This window comes from Somniosus microcephalus, chromosome 14 (genome assembly GCF_052327205.1).
Source record: "Somniosus microcephalus isolate GS21.2 chromosome 14, FLI_Smic_1.0, whole genome shotgun sequence".
Taxonomy (NCBI): Eukaryota; Metazoa; Chordata; class Chondrichthyes; order Squaliformes; family Somniosidae; genus Somniosus; species Somniosus microcephalus.
In genome coordinates, this window is record NC_141000.1 from 94,279,200 (window position 1) to 94,297,119 (window position 17,920).

Genomic DNA, 17,920 nt, shown 5'->3' on the forward strand with positions numbered 1-17,920 from the left:
AGCAGAGTTCACTGAATAGCAACTAATAGTGAGAAACCTGAGTGATTATAACATTGTTATAGATGTTGCATAATACAGTGCTCAGTCACACCCCCAATTGATTCCTGCCAGGCTGAGGCTGAAGCAGGTCGGCAGCTGGTGGGAAATACGAAGGGATAAATGTAAAACTTTCCTTTGTGGAGCCAGGAGTAGCAGCAGTGCTCCCCTGGGACCCACAAGGAAAGTTGCTGCCTTGCCCGGCTCAGAGACCATCCTTCCCACTGGCGAGACACTCCAAACACCCCTCCGTGCCACTTACCTGCAAGCTGACAGGCGACCAAGGGGCCTGCCCAATCTTTCCCTGCCGACAGCTGCTCTGGGGTGAAGCGGCTGCACCTGGGAGATTTAATACCCCGGCCTCTGTCTACTCAAATCCCCCTTGCAGTTTTGTTTCATGGTGCCTTTTCCCAGAAAGTTAATCAGGGGAGGGAATTTTAACTCTCCCTTCTTGGCAGGAATGGAGCGGTCAATCAGTTAAAATGGTGCGGCTCCATTTCTCGCTCCCTTGCCGCCGTTCTCCGATTTTAGAGTTGCTTGTTTTAGTGGCGAATGTGATGTCCGCCGGACTTGGGTGAGAGCCTAATGCATAAATGCTAATCGGGGTCCTCGGACATCAAAAGAAGCCCAATTGCATTTTAAATGGGGCCTGTGCAGGAAAGCTACTCCAGCTTTTCCGTCAGGCTAAAGCAAGTCGGCAGCTGTTGGGAAGGACCTACAGGCCCTTCAAGGTAAGTGTAAAGCTTTACGTTGTAGAGCTAGAAGAAACGGGAGTGCTCCTCCAGGCCCCACAATGAAAATCGCAGCCTCTCCTGCCCAGACTAATCCCCACTTCCCTCCCACAAGACCCTCCCGAAACCCCGTACCTGCCACTCTCCTGCAAGCTGGCAGGCTGCCCAATCTTTCCCTGCTAACAGCTGCTCTGCGGGCAGGAAAGAAAGATAGAAAGGAAGACTGGCATTTATCTAGCGCCTTTAACGAACTCAGGATGCTTTACAGCCAATGAAGTACTTTTTGGAGTGTAGTCACTGTTATAATGTAGGAAATGCGACAGCCAATTTGCGCACAGCAAGCTCCCACAAACAACAGTGTGATAATGACCAGATAATTTGTTTTTTTAGTGATGTTGATTTGAAGGATAAATATTGGCCAGGACAACGGGGATAACTCCACTGCTCTTCTTCAAAATTGTGCCATGGGATCTTTTACGTCCACCTGAGGGGGCAGACGGGGCCTCGGTTTAACGTCTCATCCGAAAGACGTCACCTCTGAGAGTGCAGCATTGGAATGTCAGCCTAGATTTTTGTGCTCAAGACTCTGGATGTGGACTAGCACCATTTAATTGAGGCCCAGGAGTTAAAAATACTCTGGGGCCTGAAACTTAGGCTGTGTTTCGTAGTTTTCTCCACAACTCCCCCGCCCTCTTCCCCCCCCCCCCCCCCCGGCTGCCCCCTGCCCACTCGCTTATATCCTGCTTAAGCATAAAATCAACCTCAGTGTGTTTTCTTATGGTCTGGCGCTCAGTATGTGCTCTGTCTTGTAAGTACAGTTTAATCAGTACATTTGGAAAAATGCATATTGCATGGCCAATATACTGTCTCCAGAGTTTAGTCTGCACTTCTGCATAGTTTTTACTTATGTGGATTGCATTGAATTTTCCAGTTTGGACCATTCCAAACTCCTGGCTGAAGCAAAGAACGTGGTGGCAATGGGGTCCAGAAAGGAACCATATGTATAAATACAAAATTAACTGGAGCTGAATGTTTGACTATATTCTGAGGTCAAAAACTCAGATCCTTCAAATCTAAAGCTTAAACACCAAAATCAGTTTGCAAATCGGGAGCCTATTTTCACTAGACAGTGAGGGATTTGAACTCACATTGCCCACTATACTGCATTATGTGTATCCAGTCTCCGGTGACCTAGTGTAAGCTATCTTTTCAGGAGAGGAAGTGGCATGGATCCATTGCACTGAATAACAGTCGTACTTTTCAATGTGAATAAAGGCTAGACTTTGAACGCATGAGACTTTAAGTTGAGAGTCCAGTGCTGTACAAATGGAGCAATGTTATTGCTGATAGTAAATGTATTAGCATTTGACCGCAGTATCTTAACCAGGCAGTCTTCTTTATGCAAACAGAATAATTAACTCCTTCATTGACGTAAAGAGGAAAAAAATCCAGTTGTTTCTCTTTAAAATTGTGCACAATAGTATATTTTTAAAAATGGGAAAATGCTCAGATATTTTTTAAAGAAAACAATTTTCTCGCCCATGATGAAGTCAAATTGATGTTGATAGGGATTAAATATTCTGCTTTTATAAGACACCCCATTTATGAAGGATGATAAAATATACTGTTTGTAAATGATAAATTTGAAGGCCAGCTGTGGTCACTGTGAATCAAATCCACAACCACAGTATGTGAAGTAAGGGTGTTAATTATTGCTCTTCAGGAAATTTCCCACTTAACACATCATTTTACTTTTACTTTGCTTCCACTTTTCCCTTTGGTGTTCTCCTTGCTGGGACAATTGGAGCTTTCAAGACTGAGATCGCTAGATTTTTGTTAGGTAAGGGTATCAAGTGATATGGAGCGAAGGCAGGTAAATGGATTTGAGGTACAGATCAGCCAGGATCTGATTGAATAGGGCAGCAGGCTCAAGGGCTGAATGGTCTACTCCTGTATCTATGTTCCACAGCTGATGGCAGTGTTCCAAGTTTTAATGCATGGATCAGCAAAGATAATGACTACCCAAGGGCAGTGGTTTTCTCTTTTCAAAAAGGTTGCTCTTAATAATTCTCAAAGTAGTCTTATGGCACACTAAATCCTTGCTTCTGCACCTGACCTCATTACTTCTATCTCCCTTTTTTAACTCTTGGCTTCTCTTGGGCTTTTCTCTCCTGTAACTTCCCCTTCCAATGGCCAAGTCACGCCACCTTTTATTTCAACCCTCTCATGTACTTTGACTCCACCAATCCCTACCCTATACCTCACTATACCCTTGCCTTCCAAATGTCCTGTCATTGTCCCAGGCTTGAATCTCCCTTCAATGAGCCCTCAGCTAGTCTCTATGACGCTCTTGGAATTTTAGGACCCATCATTGCCTCCTTATGAGCATAGGAACAGGAGTAGGCCATTCAGCCCCTCAAGCCTGTTCCGCCATTCAGTTAGATAATGGCTGATCTGTATCTTAACTCCATCTACTCGCCTTGGTTCCGTAACACTTAATACCCTTGCCTAACAGAAATCTAGGAATAATCCCAACTGCACCATTCTCCTCTCTCATTGGCTTTCCCACCCAGTGTGCCCCCTAGGGTCTAATCTCACCAATCTCGTTCCTGTCCCTCTCACCCCACCCACCACTGCCCCCCCCCCTTAGAATCTGACAGCGGATCAACAATCACCAGCTCTCTCCCCACTTCCTTCCAGAATGCCTGTTCACTTGCAGACAAAGCCCTTGTCATCCACGACCTTATTGTAGATGATTGCATTGCCATCCTGGTATTGACGGAAACTTAGTTCTGAGTAATGACATCTTGCCCCTTACCGAAGCCTCCCCGCCTGGCTGTTCTTTCCACTACCTGCCCCTCCCAAATTGCCTGCGCTGAAGGTGTGGCTATCATCACCAAATCACACCTTGGTTTCTCCCCTTACTCCTCTAGAACCTTCTTCTCCTTCGAGCACCTTGCCTTGTTCCACCCCTCTCACCTCACCTCTAAAATCCTTATTCTCTACCACCCCCCTCCCAAGCCCCACCCTAGATATTCTCCGTCCGTTCCTTCCTCAGCCTCTGCACTAAACGACACCTGATCCTCGGTAATTTCAAATCTCCATTTTAACTCACCTTGCCCTCTCTCCTCTGATTTCACTGCCCACCTGTCTTCCCTAAACTTCTCCCTCCATATACATTGTCCTACACATAAGGTACATCAGGAGTGCGATGAAATACTCAGCATTTGCCTGGATGGATGCAGCTGCATAAACAATCAAGAAGCTCGATACTATCAGGATGAAGCAGTCCACTTGATCGGCACCACATCCACTAGCCTAAAGATCTACCACTGGCATACCGTGCCTGCCGGGTGTACTATCTACAGGATGCAGCCAAAGCTGCTTCAGCAGCACCTCCCAAATCTGCAACTATAAGCAGTATAACCTAGGAGTCAGCACGAAGACCATAATGGGGGTGTTCACATTTAACAAGCAATTACCTACCAAGTGAGGCTTTAGTGGTTTGGCTGCAGGTATGGCTGTAAGTGAAGGAATGCTTGCAAGTAAAGGCTGAATCTGTACAGGTGCCTGCAATAACTCCAGGGCAATAATGGTAAGCACTTCAATACATTAAGGGGAAGTGTTTGTAAGTGGCAGGCATACTTGGTTCTGTGTATTTTTGGAAGGTGTGGTTGTCTCCTTTTGCTTTGACAGACCTGGTAAGGTCATTAAACTTTTTGTGATTGAGAGTTGGCATCTCTGATATTGTGGCGTTGACCCTGGCCAACTCCTTCCACTGCACCTGGACACCTCCTTCCACTGCACCTGGTCACTATCTTTTGAGGGCTTCCTCCATTCAGTCCCAAATTGAACCATCCTCTGCCTTATTTGGGACAGCAGTACTTGCACTGCCATCCCTTATAACTTGAGTCATCTATGCCCTCCAGCCAATCACTAAGATATTCTACAAAGATCTACAATGCTATTTCCAAAAAGAAAATCTGTGATGCTGTATTTAAGGTCCTTTAAGTTGCTGCAGCCATTTAAATCTTGCAGCAGCAGCACGCCACGTTCTACCTTCAAATGTATTAAGTGCCTCACCAGAGACATAAAGCCAGGACCTTGCCCAGAATATTCAAATTATGCCAAAACTGGAATATTTGGTCACTGGGTTAGTTGAGTGGGCAGAAGTCCTGCCCTGCCATACTTATGCTGGCAATTTTGTGCCAAAAATCCAGGCTAGAGTATTAAAAGCAGAATCGTGAATTAATGTCCATTAGCTCAAGCGTATCTATGTCTGAGCATTGCTTCTGAGTTATTTCATTTGTGGAAATAAAAAGATCAAGTAACACAAACATGTATTACACCACCCTGCTGTTCTGAGCCTGACATTCATCATCTGAAATGCGTAGTTATGGATTTCCAAATCTCATTATTGGCAACAAATCACAGAAACAAGTAAGAAAGAATAACTTTTCTCATTATTCTTTATTGTTACTCATTCAGTGACATTTCAACTTCATATTTTTGGTCTGAATATATGTGTTAATGCATTAAGAGTAAAGTTGAAGACATCTGGGCAGATGACAGACTGTTAACTGCAGAGTGCATACCAAAAATCCCATTCTCCTGGAATAATAATCAGTGATGTAATTTCTTGGCCACTATGTTATCCTGATTGCTTTGGCAATCAAGCTTTTGGATAAAATACAGATTATGGGACAAGAAGGAGTATCCTGGCCACATTTCTTAAATTCTGTGGATTTTAATGCTAACTGGTTGAAGATTACTTACTTGCAGTTGTTTAAATCTTCTACTGCTCCTTTTGTGGGATATAAAAAGCTCTTGCTGCCTGTTGGGTGAATCCTGTGGTTATGGGGAATTCTTAGGGTGGAAGTTCATCTGAGCCCGAATTCGGGCCCAGAATCGGTGCAGCGCAGTCAGCTCATGCCCCAACCGGGGGGCCTGCGGCCAGCCTCAGGCCTCATTAAAAAATGTTTACATCAGCTGCCTCCACAAGCGGCTTGTGCACTTATCGATAAAGACAAATCAAGATTGGGAACTAAATATTCCAGGTACTTATCTTTTAGAAGAGATAGACAAAATGGAAAAGGAGGAGGGGTAGCCCTGATAATAAAGGATGGGATAATGACAGTAGGGAGGAAGGATCTTAGCTCGGAAAATCAAGAAGTAGAATCAGTTTGGGTGGAGCTAAGAAACAGCAAGGGGCAGAAAACATTGGTGGGAGTTTTTCGATAGGCCCCCAAACAGTAGTTGTAATGTAGGGCAGAGTATAATTCAGGAAATTAGAGGCGCATGTAACAAGGGTAATACAGTAATCATGAGGGACTTTAATCTACATATAGACTGGACAATCCAAATTTGCAGTAATAGTGTGGAGGATGAGTTAATGGAATGTATATAAGATAGTTTTCTAGATCAGTATGTTGAGGAACCAACTAGGGAACAGGCTATTTTAGATCCAGTATTGTGCAATGAGAAAGGATTAATTAATGTAATAAAGGGGCCTTTACGGAAGTGTGACCATAGTATGATAGAATTTTATATTGAGTTTGAAAGTGATTTAGTTAAGTCCAAAACTAGGGTCTAAAATCTAAACAAAACTACAGGAAACTTTGTGCTATCCGGCACCGACGGGACCGAGCTGTTGCCGTTCCCTCAAAACTGCCGGACACACCAGCGTTGATGTTGAAGCATACGGAGCTTTTCATCTCCGTATCTGACAACAAACACTGTTGCTTAGCAACAGCTTCTAAACAGTCGGCCCGTACCTTGGAAGCGTCTCTCTGAAGCTGTTGCTAAGCTACAGAGACTTTGCAGAGCCTGACTGTTGAAAAAAAAGCCACGAGAAGAAAAAAAAACTAACAAAACAGCTCCTGATTTTTGCCGGTGGCTCGAGCTTGCCGGACATTTAGCCTCCGGATAACACAAAGTTTCCTGTATGTAGGTATGAGGGCGAGTTGGCTAAGGCAGATTGGGTAACTACATTAAAAGATATGACAGTAGACAAGAAATGGCTAGCATTTAAAGAGTTAATACATAATTTATAACAAATATACATTCCTTTAAGGCACAAAAATCCCACAGGAAAAGTGGTCCAACCGTGGCTAACAAGAGAAGTTAAAGATAGTATTAGATCAAAGGAAGAGGCTTATAATCGTGCCAAAAAGAGTAGTAAGCCTGAGGATTGGGAGGATTTTAGAATTCAGCAAAGGAGGACCAAGAAATTGATAAGGAAAGAGAAAAAAGAATATGAGAGTAAATTAGCAAGAGACATAAAAACAGATTGTAAACGTTTCTATAGGTATGTAAATAGGACGAGATTAGTTAAAGTAAACGTGGGCCCATTAGAGGCAGAGACAGGAGAAATTATAATGGGCAATAAGGAAGTGGCAGAGAAATTAAACAAATACTTTGGGCTGGATTTTCTCAGCGGTGTCGGGATGGTGGCAGGATAGCTGGTTGCTGGATTCCGGTCCCGCTCCCGGCTGCAACCGCTCTGTCAAAGCAATTTTCCGTTGATTGACCTTGTTGGGGCTTCCCGGCCAATTAACAGGAAGCAGGTCACTTGATGACGCGTCATCAGCCGGTTTCCTTAAAGGGACCACGGCCACATTGAGTTTGACAGTTGTTCTGTCAGTGTTTTATAGCATTGAGGTGCTGCAAACACTGACAAGCACTGCACAGAGGTGGACGGTTGCACCCAGGCTCTCCAATGACTCCCTCCTTTTGCTTATGCACGCAGGGAGGTTTTTTTCCCTTCCAAGGGTGGAGGAGACCTCCCCAGGACACCAATGCAGCCTGGTTGCACATTGCACAGGAGGGCAAAAGCAGGGATGCCATCGGGAGTCCCTGGCTGCAGTGGCGCAAACCTTTCAATGATCTCAGTGAATCACGAAACGTTACTGCAAAGCCACACTCAAACTCACCCTGCTGTGCCACTCAACACGTCCCCATCACTCTGCCTTCCCTGCCTTTCTCCTACACATCCTTACTCACACCAACTTACCTTGCACCTCCACCCATCCCCCTCTATCTACATTATCACTTCCCCATCTCACTAGCCCCCCCTCACACTCACCCTCATCCTAATGCAAGCATACCAATTAACAACACACAAGGGTAGGCACTTTAGAGGTTTAGCCAATGTCCATGTGAAGTTTCTGGTAATGTGTTGTCATACAATGAAATCTATATTTAAAACACTGCCCCTTATTGGACAGATCTGTGTGCACCTTGAGAAGTGTCTTACTGAGTTCCAGTGAATATTGAGACATAACTTCCCCACCTCCCGCCGCTATAGTGATGAGTGTGCATGGAATGGCTTGGACATTAAAGGGATGCTTCACGGTGCTGGTGTGGGATGGTGTCAACCTGGCGCATCATGTGGCAGCCAGGGTTAACAGCGTCAAGTGAAGTTAATCTGGCCATGGTGATGCCATCGCTGGCCTCCCGGGCAGCAATGTTGTCGGGGGCTGATGCCCTGTGTCCTGTGCAACATCAGGTGATGGCGGAGAAGGTTGGCGTTGTTGTTGGTGCTGCTGGTGATGTTGGTGTTGGGGTTGAGCATGAAAGGACTCCGAGGAGCATGGTGAGATAGTTTCTAGGGCACCAACGTTGCTGCAATAGATGGTAGCTGCAGGTGAGATGACAGAAGCGATCTGTCAATGGTGAGAGAGGTTGTTCCAATGAGGTGGCACTGGACATACAGTTGCCTCTAAACACTTGCAAGCTAAAGAAATCTCTATATGTCTTACAAATGCAGTAACCAACAGTTTCTGCGCTCTGAAACTGACCATCTGCAACATGGCATCCTATACACCACTTCTGCAGCTGTCAGCTTATCAGATACATCAGAGCAGACTCAAATCACACCAGGGTGAGCTGGCGTGTTCCCTGAGTAGCGGGTAACCCGTGGGGGAGCACCTAAACTTGGAAGGAAGCCTCAAAATAGCATTAAATTGGCTGTTAACAAGCCATTTAATGAGCTCAATTGTCTCCCCCGCCGCTTGGTGTTGGGTCAGTTCTCCTCTGACAGACCCAACACCTGGGAGACTCGCGTGGAGGCGGGTTGATAGTGGGTTTCCTACCCGCTGTCAATCTTTACTATTTTGACAGCGGACCCGCCTCCAAACCCGCCCTCTGAGCACTGGCAAAATCCAGCCCTTTGTATCTGTCTTCACGGTAGAAGACACAAAAAACATTCCGGAAATAATGGGGAACCAAGGGTCTAGAGAGAATGAGGAACTTTGAGAAATCAGTATAAGTACAGACATAGTACTGGAGAATTTAATGGGACTAAGTGGTGACAAATCCCCTGGACCTGACGACCTGCATCCTCGGGTTTTAAAAGAGGTCACTGCAGAGATAGTGGATGCACTGGTATTAATCTTCCAGAATTCTCTAGATTCTAGAACAGTCCCCAAGGATTGGAAGGTAGCAAACATAACCCCACTATTTAAGAAAGGAGGAAGAGAAAAAACGGGGAACTATAGGCCAATTAGCCTGACATCAGTAGTAGGCAAAATGCTAAAATCTGTTATTAGGGACGAGGTAACAGGGCACTAAGAAAATCATAATATGATTATGCAGAGTCAACATGGTTTTATGAAAGGGAAATCGTGCTTGACAAATCTGTCAGTTTTTTGAAGATGTAACTAGTAGGGTGGATAAGGGGGAACCAGTGGATGTGGTGTATTTGGATTTTTTTTTAAAACATTTGATAAGGTGCCACACAAGAGGTTATTACACAAAATTAGGACTGGTAGGTATTGGGGTAATATTTTAGCATGGATTGAGGATTGGTTAATGGACAGAAAACAGAGAGTAGGAATAAACGGGACTTTTTCGGGTTGGCAGGCTGTAACTAGTGGGGTACCGCAAGGATCAGTGCTTGGGCCTCAGCTATTTACAATCGATATTAATGACTTAGATGAAAGGACTGAGTGTAACGCATCCAAGTTTGCTGATGATACAAAGTTAGGTGGGAATGCTGTGAGGAGGACACAAAGAGAATGCAGAGAGATATAGACAGGTTGACTGAGTGGGCAAGAACATGGCAAATGGGATACAATGTGGAGAAATGTGAAGTTATCCGCTTTGGTAGGAAAAACAAAAATGCAGAATATTTTTTGAATGGTGAGAGACTGGAAAATGTTTGCATTCAGAGGGACCTGGGTGTCCTTTTACATGAATCACAGAAAGTTAACATCCAGGTACAGCAAGCAATTAGTAAAGCAAATGGTATGTTAGCTTTTGTTATAAAGGGAATAGAGTATCAGAGTAAAGAAGTCTTACTACAATTATACAAGGCATTGGTGAGGTCACACCTGGAGTACTGTGTACAGTTCTGGTCTGCAGCGGTTCAAGAAGGCGGCTCACCACCACCTTCTCAAGGACAATTAGGAATGGGCAATAAATGCTGACCTTGCCAGCGATGCCCACATCCCATGAACGAATAGAAAAAAAAACTGTCTCAGAATAAGGGGTCGGCCATTTAGGACTGAGATGAGGAAAATTTCTTCACTCAAAGGGTTGTGAATCTTTGGAATTCTCTACCCCAGAGGGCTGTGGATGCTCATTGAGTATATTCAAGACTCAGGTCAGAAAAAAATTGTGATCTACGGGAATTAAGGGATATGGGGATAGTGCGGGAAGGTGGAGTTGAGATAGAAGTTCAGCCATGATCTTGTTGAATGGCGGAGCAGGCCCGAAGGGCCAAATGGCCTACTCCTGCTCCTATTTCTTATGTTCTTATGTACTTGGAGGGAGTACAATGCTGATTCCCCAGAATGCTACCAGGCCTTAAAAGCTTAAATTATGAGGACAACTTGCATAAACTTGGCTTTTATTCCCGAGTTTAGAAGGTTGATGGGTGATCTAATTGAGGTGTTTAAACTGATAAAGGATTCGATAAGGTAGAAATAAGAGAAATGATTTCCTCTGGTGGGGAAATGCAGAAAAAGAGGGCATAATTTAAAATTTGAGCTAGACCATTTAGGAGTGAAATCAGGAAGCACTTTTACACGCAAAGGGTATTGAAAATTTGAAATTCTTTCCCTGAAAAGGTTGTGGATGCTGGGTCAGTTGAAATTGTCAAGACTGAGATCGATTAATTATTTTTGGATAAGTGTATCAAGAGATATGGAGTTGTGGTCAGCCATGATCTAACTGAATGACGAAATGAGATTCTTCTCAAGGGAAGAATCCAGAGATTTACAAATAGCTGCCAGTCTAGGACATTAAGAGGCCAATAAACTGTTCCTTGCTGCTGAGTTTCAGGAGCTGGGACACTGTCGCCACTTCAGTTATTTTTAACAAACGGGATTTTCTCAGGAATAGTAATTAGCCTCTGATTAACATCGGGCTGTGTTTATTTAGAGTACCACCCCACACAGCAAGTTAAAGTCACATTTCTGCTATGGTGACGTTAACCATTATCACCTTAAAGAGACAGGCCAGGTTAAGCACAGCTTTCCTCAAGGCAGTCGCTTTACACGTATCAGGAAAGCGCTCTCAAAATGTAAACACGCCCCTCATTATGTAATAATACATTGTACATTACATGGTTTAAAACTCCTGACCTTATAAAACAGTGTATGTGATTTATCATAAGTAGGAGATCCACTCCTTTAAAGTTTCTGTTGGTCTGAGCCATGGCTTAGAGAACGGTAACCATATTTATTCTCTGTATTCTGTAATGCAGATGACAAAATTGTTAGTTCAAAGCAGTCAAATGTTTTTTGCTATATTTTAATGAAATACAGCAATTTTCCATGAAGGAGCCTATTAATCAAATGTTAAACTCTGCTTGAAAAGGACAGTGTTTTATTTGTCAAAATATATCCTGTTACGCTCAAGCGTGAGTCAGAAAACAGAACAAGCTAGAACTGGTTGCGGAATCATTTTCTAACCTAACAAGGCTGGGATAATGCCACCCATTTCTCAATGAACACTCAAGCCTGCTGCTTGGTGTAAGGTGGAGGGTTCCCTCAGAGACTGATGACCTTTACCTGCCATCCAGAAAAGACAACACCTCTATTAAACCAGTATGTTTTGCACATAAACCAATGTACCCAATAGAGAATTAGAAGTCAGAGGTGAAGAGTAGGGGCCAGTGCTTCAGTTACACAAGACATCTGTTTTCAGTTTTTGCTCCCCACTGACTTAGAGCAAACAACGCTTAGAGGCGGATGTGTGAAAATCTGGTCGTACAGTTAGATAGTTCATATTTGCATATCCAATCTAACATTCTAATGAAAAATCCTGCTGTTTAGATCGTGCGAATCTAAAAGTAGGTTTTCTGCTGAAGGGTATAAAAAAATATCTTGATAAGAGCTTGTTCCAGCAATATAGTTGTTTCATTCATAAAATGCTGTATTGGAAAGATAACCCTTTGCTTCCCTAACAATTTCTGATTTCTAAATAATTCATTCTTGGGATGTGGATGTCGCTGGCAGGGCCAGCATCTATTGCCTGTTACTAGTGGGCCTCGAGAAGTTGGTGGGCCTTCTGCTTGAATCGCTGCTGTCCGTGTGATGAAGATGCTCCCACACCTGCATTAGGTAGAGAATGTCAGGATTTTGATGCTGTAACGATAAACAAAAGGCAATATATGACCTAGTTGGGGTGGCGTGTGACTTTGAGGTGTTGGTGTTCCCATACACTTGCTGCCTTTGTCCTTGTAGGTTGAGGGTTTGGGAGGTGCTGCCGAAGAAACCTTGGCGAGTTGCTGTAGTGCATCCTGTAGATAGTACACACTACAGTACGCTGGTGATGGAGGGAATGGATGTGTAGGCTATTGCGCGAAGTACCGATCAATAGGACTGCTTTGTCCTGGATGGTGTCAAGCTTCTTGAGTGTTGTTGCAGCTGTACACCCATCCAGGCAAGTGGAGATTATTCAATCACACTCCTGACTTGTACTTTGTAGGTAGTGGAGAGGCTTTGGGGAGCCAGGAGGTGAGCCACTCACCACAGATTACCCAACCTCTTATCTACTCTAGTAGCCATGCATTTATGTGACTGGTGCAGTTGAGTTTGTGGTCAACAGTGACCCCAGAATGTTGATGATGGAGGACTCGGAGGTCATTAGGCTCTTTCTTGCTAGAAATGATCATTGCCTGGCACTTGCATGGCACAAATGTTGCTTGCCACTTAGCAGTTCAAACCTGGATGCTGTCCAGGTCTTGCTACGGATTGCTTCACTATCTGAGGAATCGTGAATGAAGGAGCTCTGTGCAATCATCAGTGAACAGCCCTATTTCTCACCTTCTAATGGAGGGAAGGTCATTGATGAAGCAGCTAAAGATAGTTGGGCCTGAGGAACTCCTGCATTGATGTCCTGGGGCTGATATGATTGGTCTCCCGCAATCACAACCATTTTCTTTGCTTTGTGGCTCTCCCTGGGCACCAACTTAGCATTTGAGAATCTGGATCATATAAACAAAAGAAGCCAACGAGCCCCATGACTATGGAATCCCCCACAATTACCACTCACCTGTTCTTACTATCTATACTGTTTCTCCCATGGGTAACCACTTGCTCCTCAGTGCCTTGTAGGCATTAATCATTACCCTCCCCGTGTCACCCTTTTTGTCCACATCACTGATGCCTAAATAGGTTCATTAGCCAGCTCATACAAATCCAGCTCCACAGATGAGTCCCTTTCTACCATAACCTGATGCTTCCTACCCTGTCTGCCAATGACCACCCAGTCTTCTGGCAGCTATCCTCTGGCACATCTGCTCCAGTAAACTTTGTTTCTCCCGAATGTTGCGGGCTGTGCCAACATGGCTCTTGAGCTGTGCAACTTTCTGTTCAAGGAGTGCAACCTTTGTACATCTTATGCATAAGTATTCACCCTGGATAGCACGAGTCCACATCAGCATTCGGCACACTCACTCGCGACTCTAATCCTGTCATACCTATTTAAATATTTAACCCAACAGAGAATCTTTTCAAGTTATTGTTTATTGAATTATTACTCTCACTGATTTATTACTATTATTATTACCTACCCCCTGAAGCTCTTAAGCAATAAAAACTATAAATTATTATTTTTAACCTACCTCCTGAAGGTATTTTATAGCAAAGACTATAAATTAGAGTTTAGCTAAATAATTATTTAAATAGTACTTAGCGTTTTATGGCTGCCAGCATTCCAGAATTGTCCTGGAGTCTCGAGGAATTGAATATTAATCTCCAGGGCACTGCTCAGAGAAAACCTGGGAGAGAAATTATTGGGAGCATTAAAAGAAATCATTGTCTCTCAGCACTTTTGTTTATTGGTTATAACATTTTTGGAGTTGGGGGGAAAAAAGGCTGTTTGACTGACAGTCAAGAATCATCCAATCGGATAATGAAGAGTGTCCGCTTTCCAATTGGTGTGGGAAGGTGGTGCGGCGCAAGAATGGGCATGGCGGGCGGCGAATGGGAGGAGTACGGGGGCAGGGCAGTTGGAGGAAGGAGGTCATGTGATGAAACCTTCATAGACATAGAAGAAACATAGAAGATAGGAGCAGGAGTAGGCCATTCGGCCCCTCGAGCCTACTCCGCCATTCAATGAGATCATGGCTGATCATCCAAACTCAGTACCCTGTCCCTGCCTTCTCCCCATATCCCTTGATCCCTTTAGCCTTAAGAAATATATCTAACTCCTTCTTGAATATATTTAATGAAATGGCCTCAACTGCTTTCTGTGGTAGAGAATTCCACAGGTTCACCACCCTCTGGGTGAAGAAATTCCTCCTCATCTCTGTCCTAAATGGCTTACCCCTTATCTTTAGACTGTGACCCCTGGTTCTGGACTTCCCTGCCATCGGGAACATCCTTCCTGCATCTAGTCTGTCTAGTCCTGTTAGAATTTTATAAGTTTCAATGAGGAATACATCCAGCCAGAGTTGGCAACTCTACTGCCACCACACCTCGCTTACCGCTGTTGCGGATGTCCCGCTCTCCCCTGCTGTTGGCCTCTTCCTGCCCTGGCTGCTGCTGCTGCTCTGCTCTTGGCTGTTCAATGTCTCTCTGGCCCTGGTCTCTCTCGTTCTCTCTTGCTCAGACTCCAATCTGTTGGTCTCTCTCAATTGGACCCTGGTTTTCTAGCGAGTTTTCAATTTGCACCTAACCGATGTTTTGAGGGGTGTGCAAAAAAAACTTCAACACATTGAGCTTTTCCTCACAGGTTACGCCTGAAGTTTGCATCCAAAGATGGACTGCGCTGTCACTTGGTGAGGTTGACTAGCCAGATTTGAGCAGCTTCTCTGGCTTGCTCTCATTGTTTTTCATTAATTCTGTACCAACCCAAAGCTTTTTACCTTGTGTCCAAGTCCATTCCTGCATGAAACGCCTCCAACCTGCAAAATGTCTACAAATGTACCTGGTGGCCCGGGAAGAATGGTGGCTTGTGCTCCTGGGCCTCTTCGGGTCCGCGCAGGCAGAGCCCCACATATCCCAGGGGTGCAAGCGGTTCGTAGGCGCTCCTGGGATCACGTGGGCCGGCCCAACCAATGGAAGAAGGGAATCCCCATTCAATCTTTTGACAGTTCTGTACGAACAGAACTTTCAAAAGTATGAATGGGGATCAGCTAAAAAATACACCAACACATTAAATAACAATTTTTTAAACATTACATATTTAAAATTAATTAAAATGACATTTAATTAAATACTTTAAACAAAAATTTAATTTTTTGAGAAAAAAAATGTTTTTACGGGGCTAAAAATAAACTTACCTTTTTGAAGAGTATTTTTAATTTATAAATGAGTTATCAAATTTCATTTTTCTATTTTTTAAAAACTCTTAAGCTGGTAAAAGCAGGCCTTACGCCTGCTTTTACCAGGCATAAGAATTTGACAGTCATTAAGCGGATGGAAGTTGTGCAAAAGGCGCAACTCTCCACCTGCAGAGGCACTTTTCTTGGGCATGCAGATGATCTGCAATTTACCTGGTGCGGAGAATTCTTGACAGATCGCAAGTGCCAGTTTTCAGCGCATGTGCTTCGAATGCCTGAAACCGGCACTTGCGCGGCCCCTAGGGACGCGTACACACCTCCTGCACTCCCCTAGCAGTCACAAAAACCGGCCCAATGAATTATGAAGAATAATTCCACTTGTATGGGTGCCCATTTATTTTATCTACAGGTCTGTGCGTAAATAAATCTATTTAGATTAAGACAGGAAAATATTTTGACTCTTGGTGTTGCCCTTTGCTCTTATATAGTGAACCCTGCATAAATGTTTGAAATAATAACGCAGTAATATTACTGTTACTCACTGAGAATGTGATTGAGTTGACTTAAATGATACAGAGCCAAATAAATCAGGTCATTAACATAGTCATCTAGCTATTTCCTAGCTATTTCCATTACTCTCTGAAAAGCTGCCACTCCCTCCATTACTTCATCACACCTAAAGCCAAGCCATACAAATGTCTATGGCTAGCAATTATGTTATAGTAGGACTGAGTTCAGACTGCTGCATAAGTTTTGGGTTTCCAATAATTTATGTAGACGCACAGTAATATTTTGACAAATTAAATTCTAATAAAATAATCACCCTGCCAACATCGAATTGTTAGTGTTAGAATTACTGAAGGTGTCTAATGCAGAAATGAATCTCCGAAAGATCCAGACTGCAGTCACCTCCCTTTTATCCCCATTCCTTTCCTTTTCCCAGTCTCAATTTTCCAAAGCTCTGTGGTCCTCAATTGCACGCATGCACAAACATTCTCCAGAGAATAGTTTCTGATTTACTTTGCCCAACAAAGGGATGTAAAATGGGCAAAACCAATCTGAAAATCATCCACAATGTCAGATCTCTGCCTACGCATTTTCACTGTTTAAAAAAAATAGGGCAGAAGGCTTCCGCTTAAGGGAGGTGGGAGCTTCACTGTAATATTTCAAAGAAGGTTGGGTGACATCATCCAATTTCCGGACATTTCAGAGCAATTAATAATCTGACTCACCGCCTCATTCCTGCCGACGCCGAAAGTTTTGGCACTAAAGTGGAGAAGGGAGTGAGGGAGGTGCAGAGGTGGCTAGAGTTAGAACAGCAAAGAGTGCACACTGCTGTGTAGGGATGGAGGGTGGGCAGGGAGAGTAGGGCAAGTCCATTGAAAGATCTGTAAGTAAAGGTGAGGCTTTTGAATTCAATACATTGGGGAATAGAGGCCGTTGAGGACAGAGTGAGAGTGAGTATGAGGTAGGGTGTGAGCAGGGCAGCTTTAGAGGAGTTGCAGTTTATGTAGGATAAAGCTTAGGAGAGCATTAGAGAAGTTGAACTGGGAGGTGATGAAGGCCTGGATGAGGGTTTCAGTGGCTGGGAGGATGAGGGAAGGATAGAAGCAAATAATGTTGAAGAGCTGGAAATAGGTGACCTTTGTGGTGGATAATAGTACAAGGAAAAAGGTTTCTTTCTCATGAGTTCGTCGAGGTAAGGAATGATATGCCAGGATCATTTTTATGGGTTACTGTTACGTAGTCGAATGATTCCAGGGCAACTATTTTATGTGCCTTTCAAAGTTCCCTTTATAAGAACAAAAGAAATAGCAGCAGGAGTAGGCCATTCGGCCCTTCGAGCCTGCTCCGCCATTCAATGAGATCATGGCTGATCTTCTGCCTCAACTCCATTCACCGACCCTATCACCATATCCCTTGATGCCCTTACTGGTCAGAAATCTATCGACTTCTGTTTTGAATATACCCAATGACTGAGCCTCCACAGCCCTCTGGGGTAGAGAATTCCAAAGATTTACCACCCTCTGTGTGAAGAAATTTCTTCTCATCTCAGTCCTGAATGGCCTACCCTTTATCCTGAGGCTGTGGCCCCTGGTTCTAGACTCCCCAGCCAAGGGAAACATTCTCCCAGCATCCACCCTATCAAGCCCTGTAATAATTTTGTATGCTTCAATGAGATCCCCTCTCATTCTTCTGAATTCAAGAGAATACAGGCTTAGTTTACTCAATCTCTTCTCATATGACAGTCCCGCTATCCCAGGAATCAATCTTGTGAACCTTCGTTGCACTCCTTCTATGGCAAGTATATCCTTCTTTAGGTAAGGAGAACAAAATTGTACATAGTACTCCAGGTGTGGTCTCACCAAGGCCCTATATAATTGGAGTAAGACTTCTTTACTCCTGTACTCAAATCCTC

The 17,920-nt window shown here is 44.0% G+C and overlaps 1 protein-coding gene across 16 annotated transcripts in view; it reads left to right on the forward strand.

Annotated features, from left to right (window-relative positions):
* abi3bpa (ABI family, member 3 (NESH) binding protein a) overlaps nt 1-17,920 on the forward strand; it is a 365,809-nt gene that overhangs the window by 256,014 nt on the left and 91,875 nt on the right. The gene's annotated exons all lie outside the window — the stretch shown is intronic.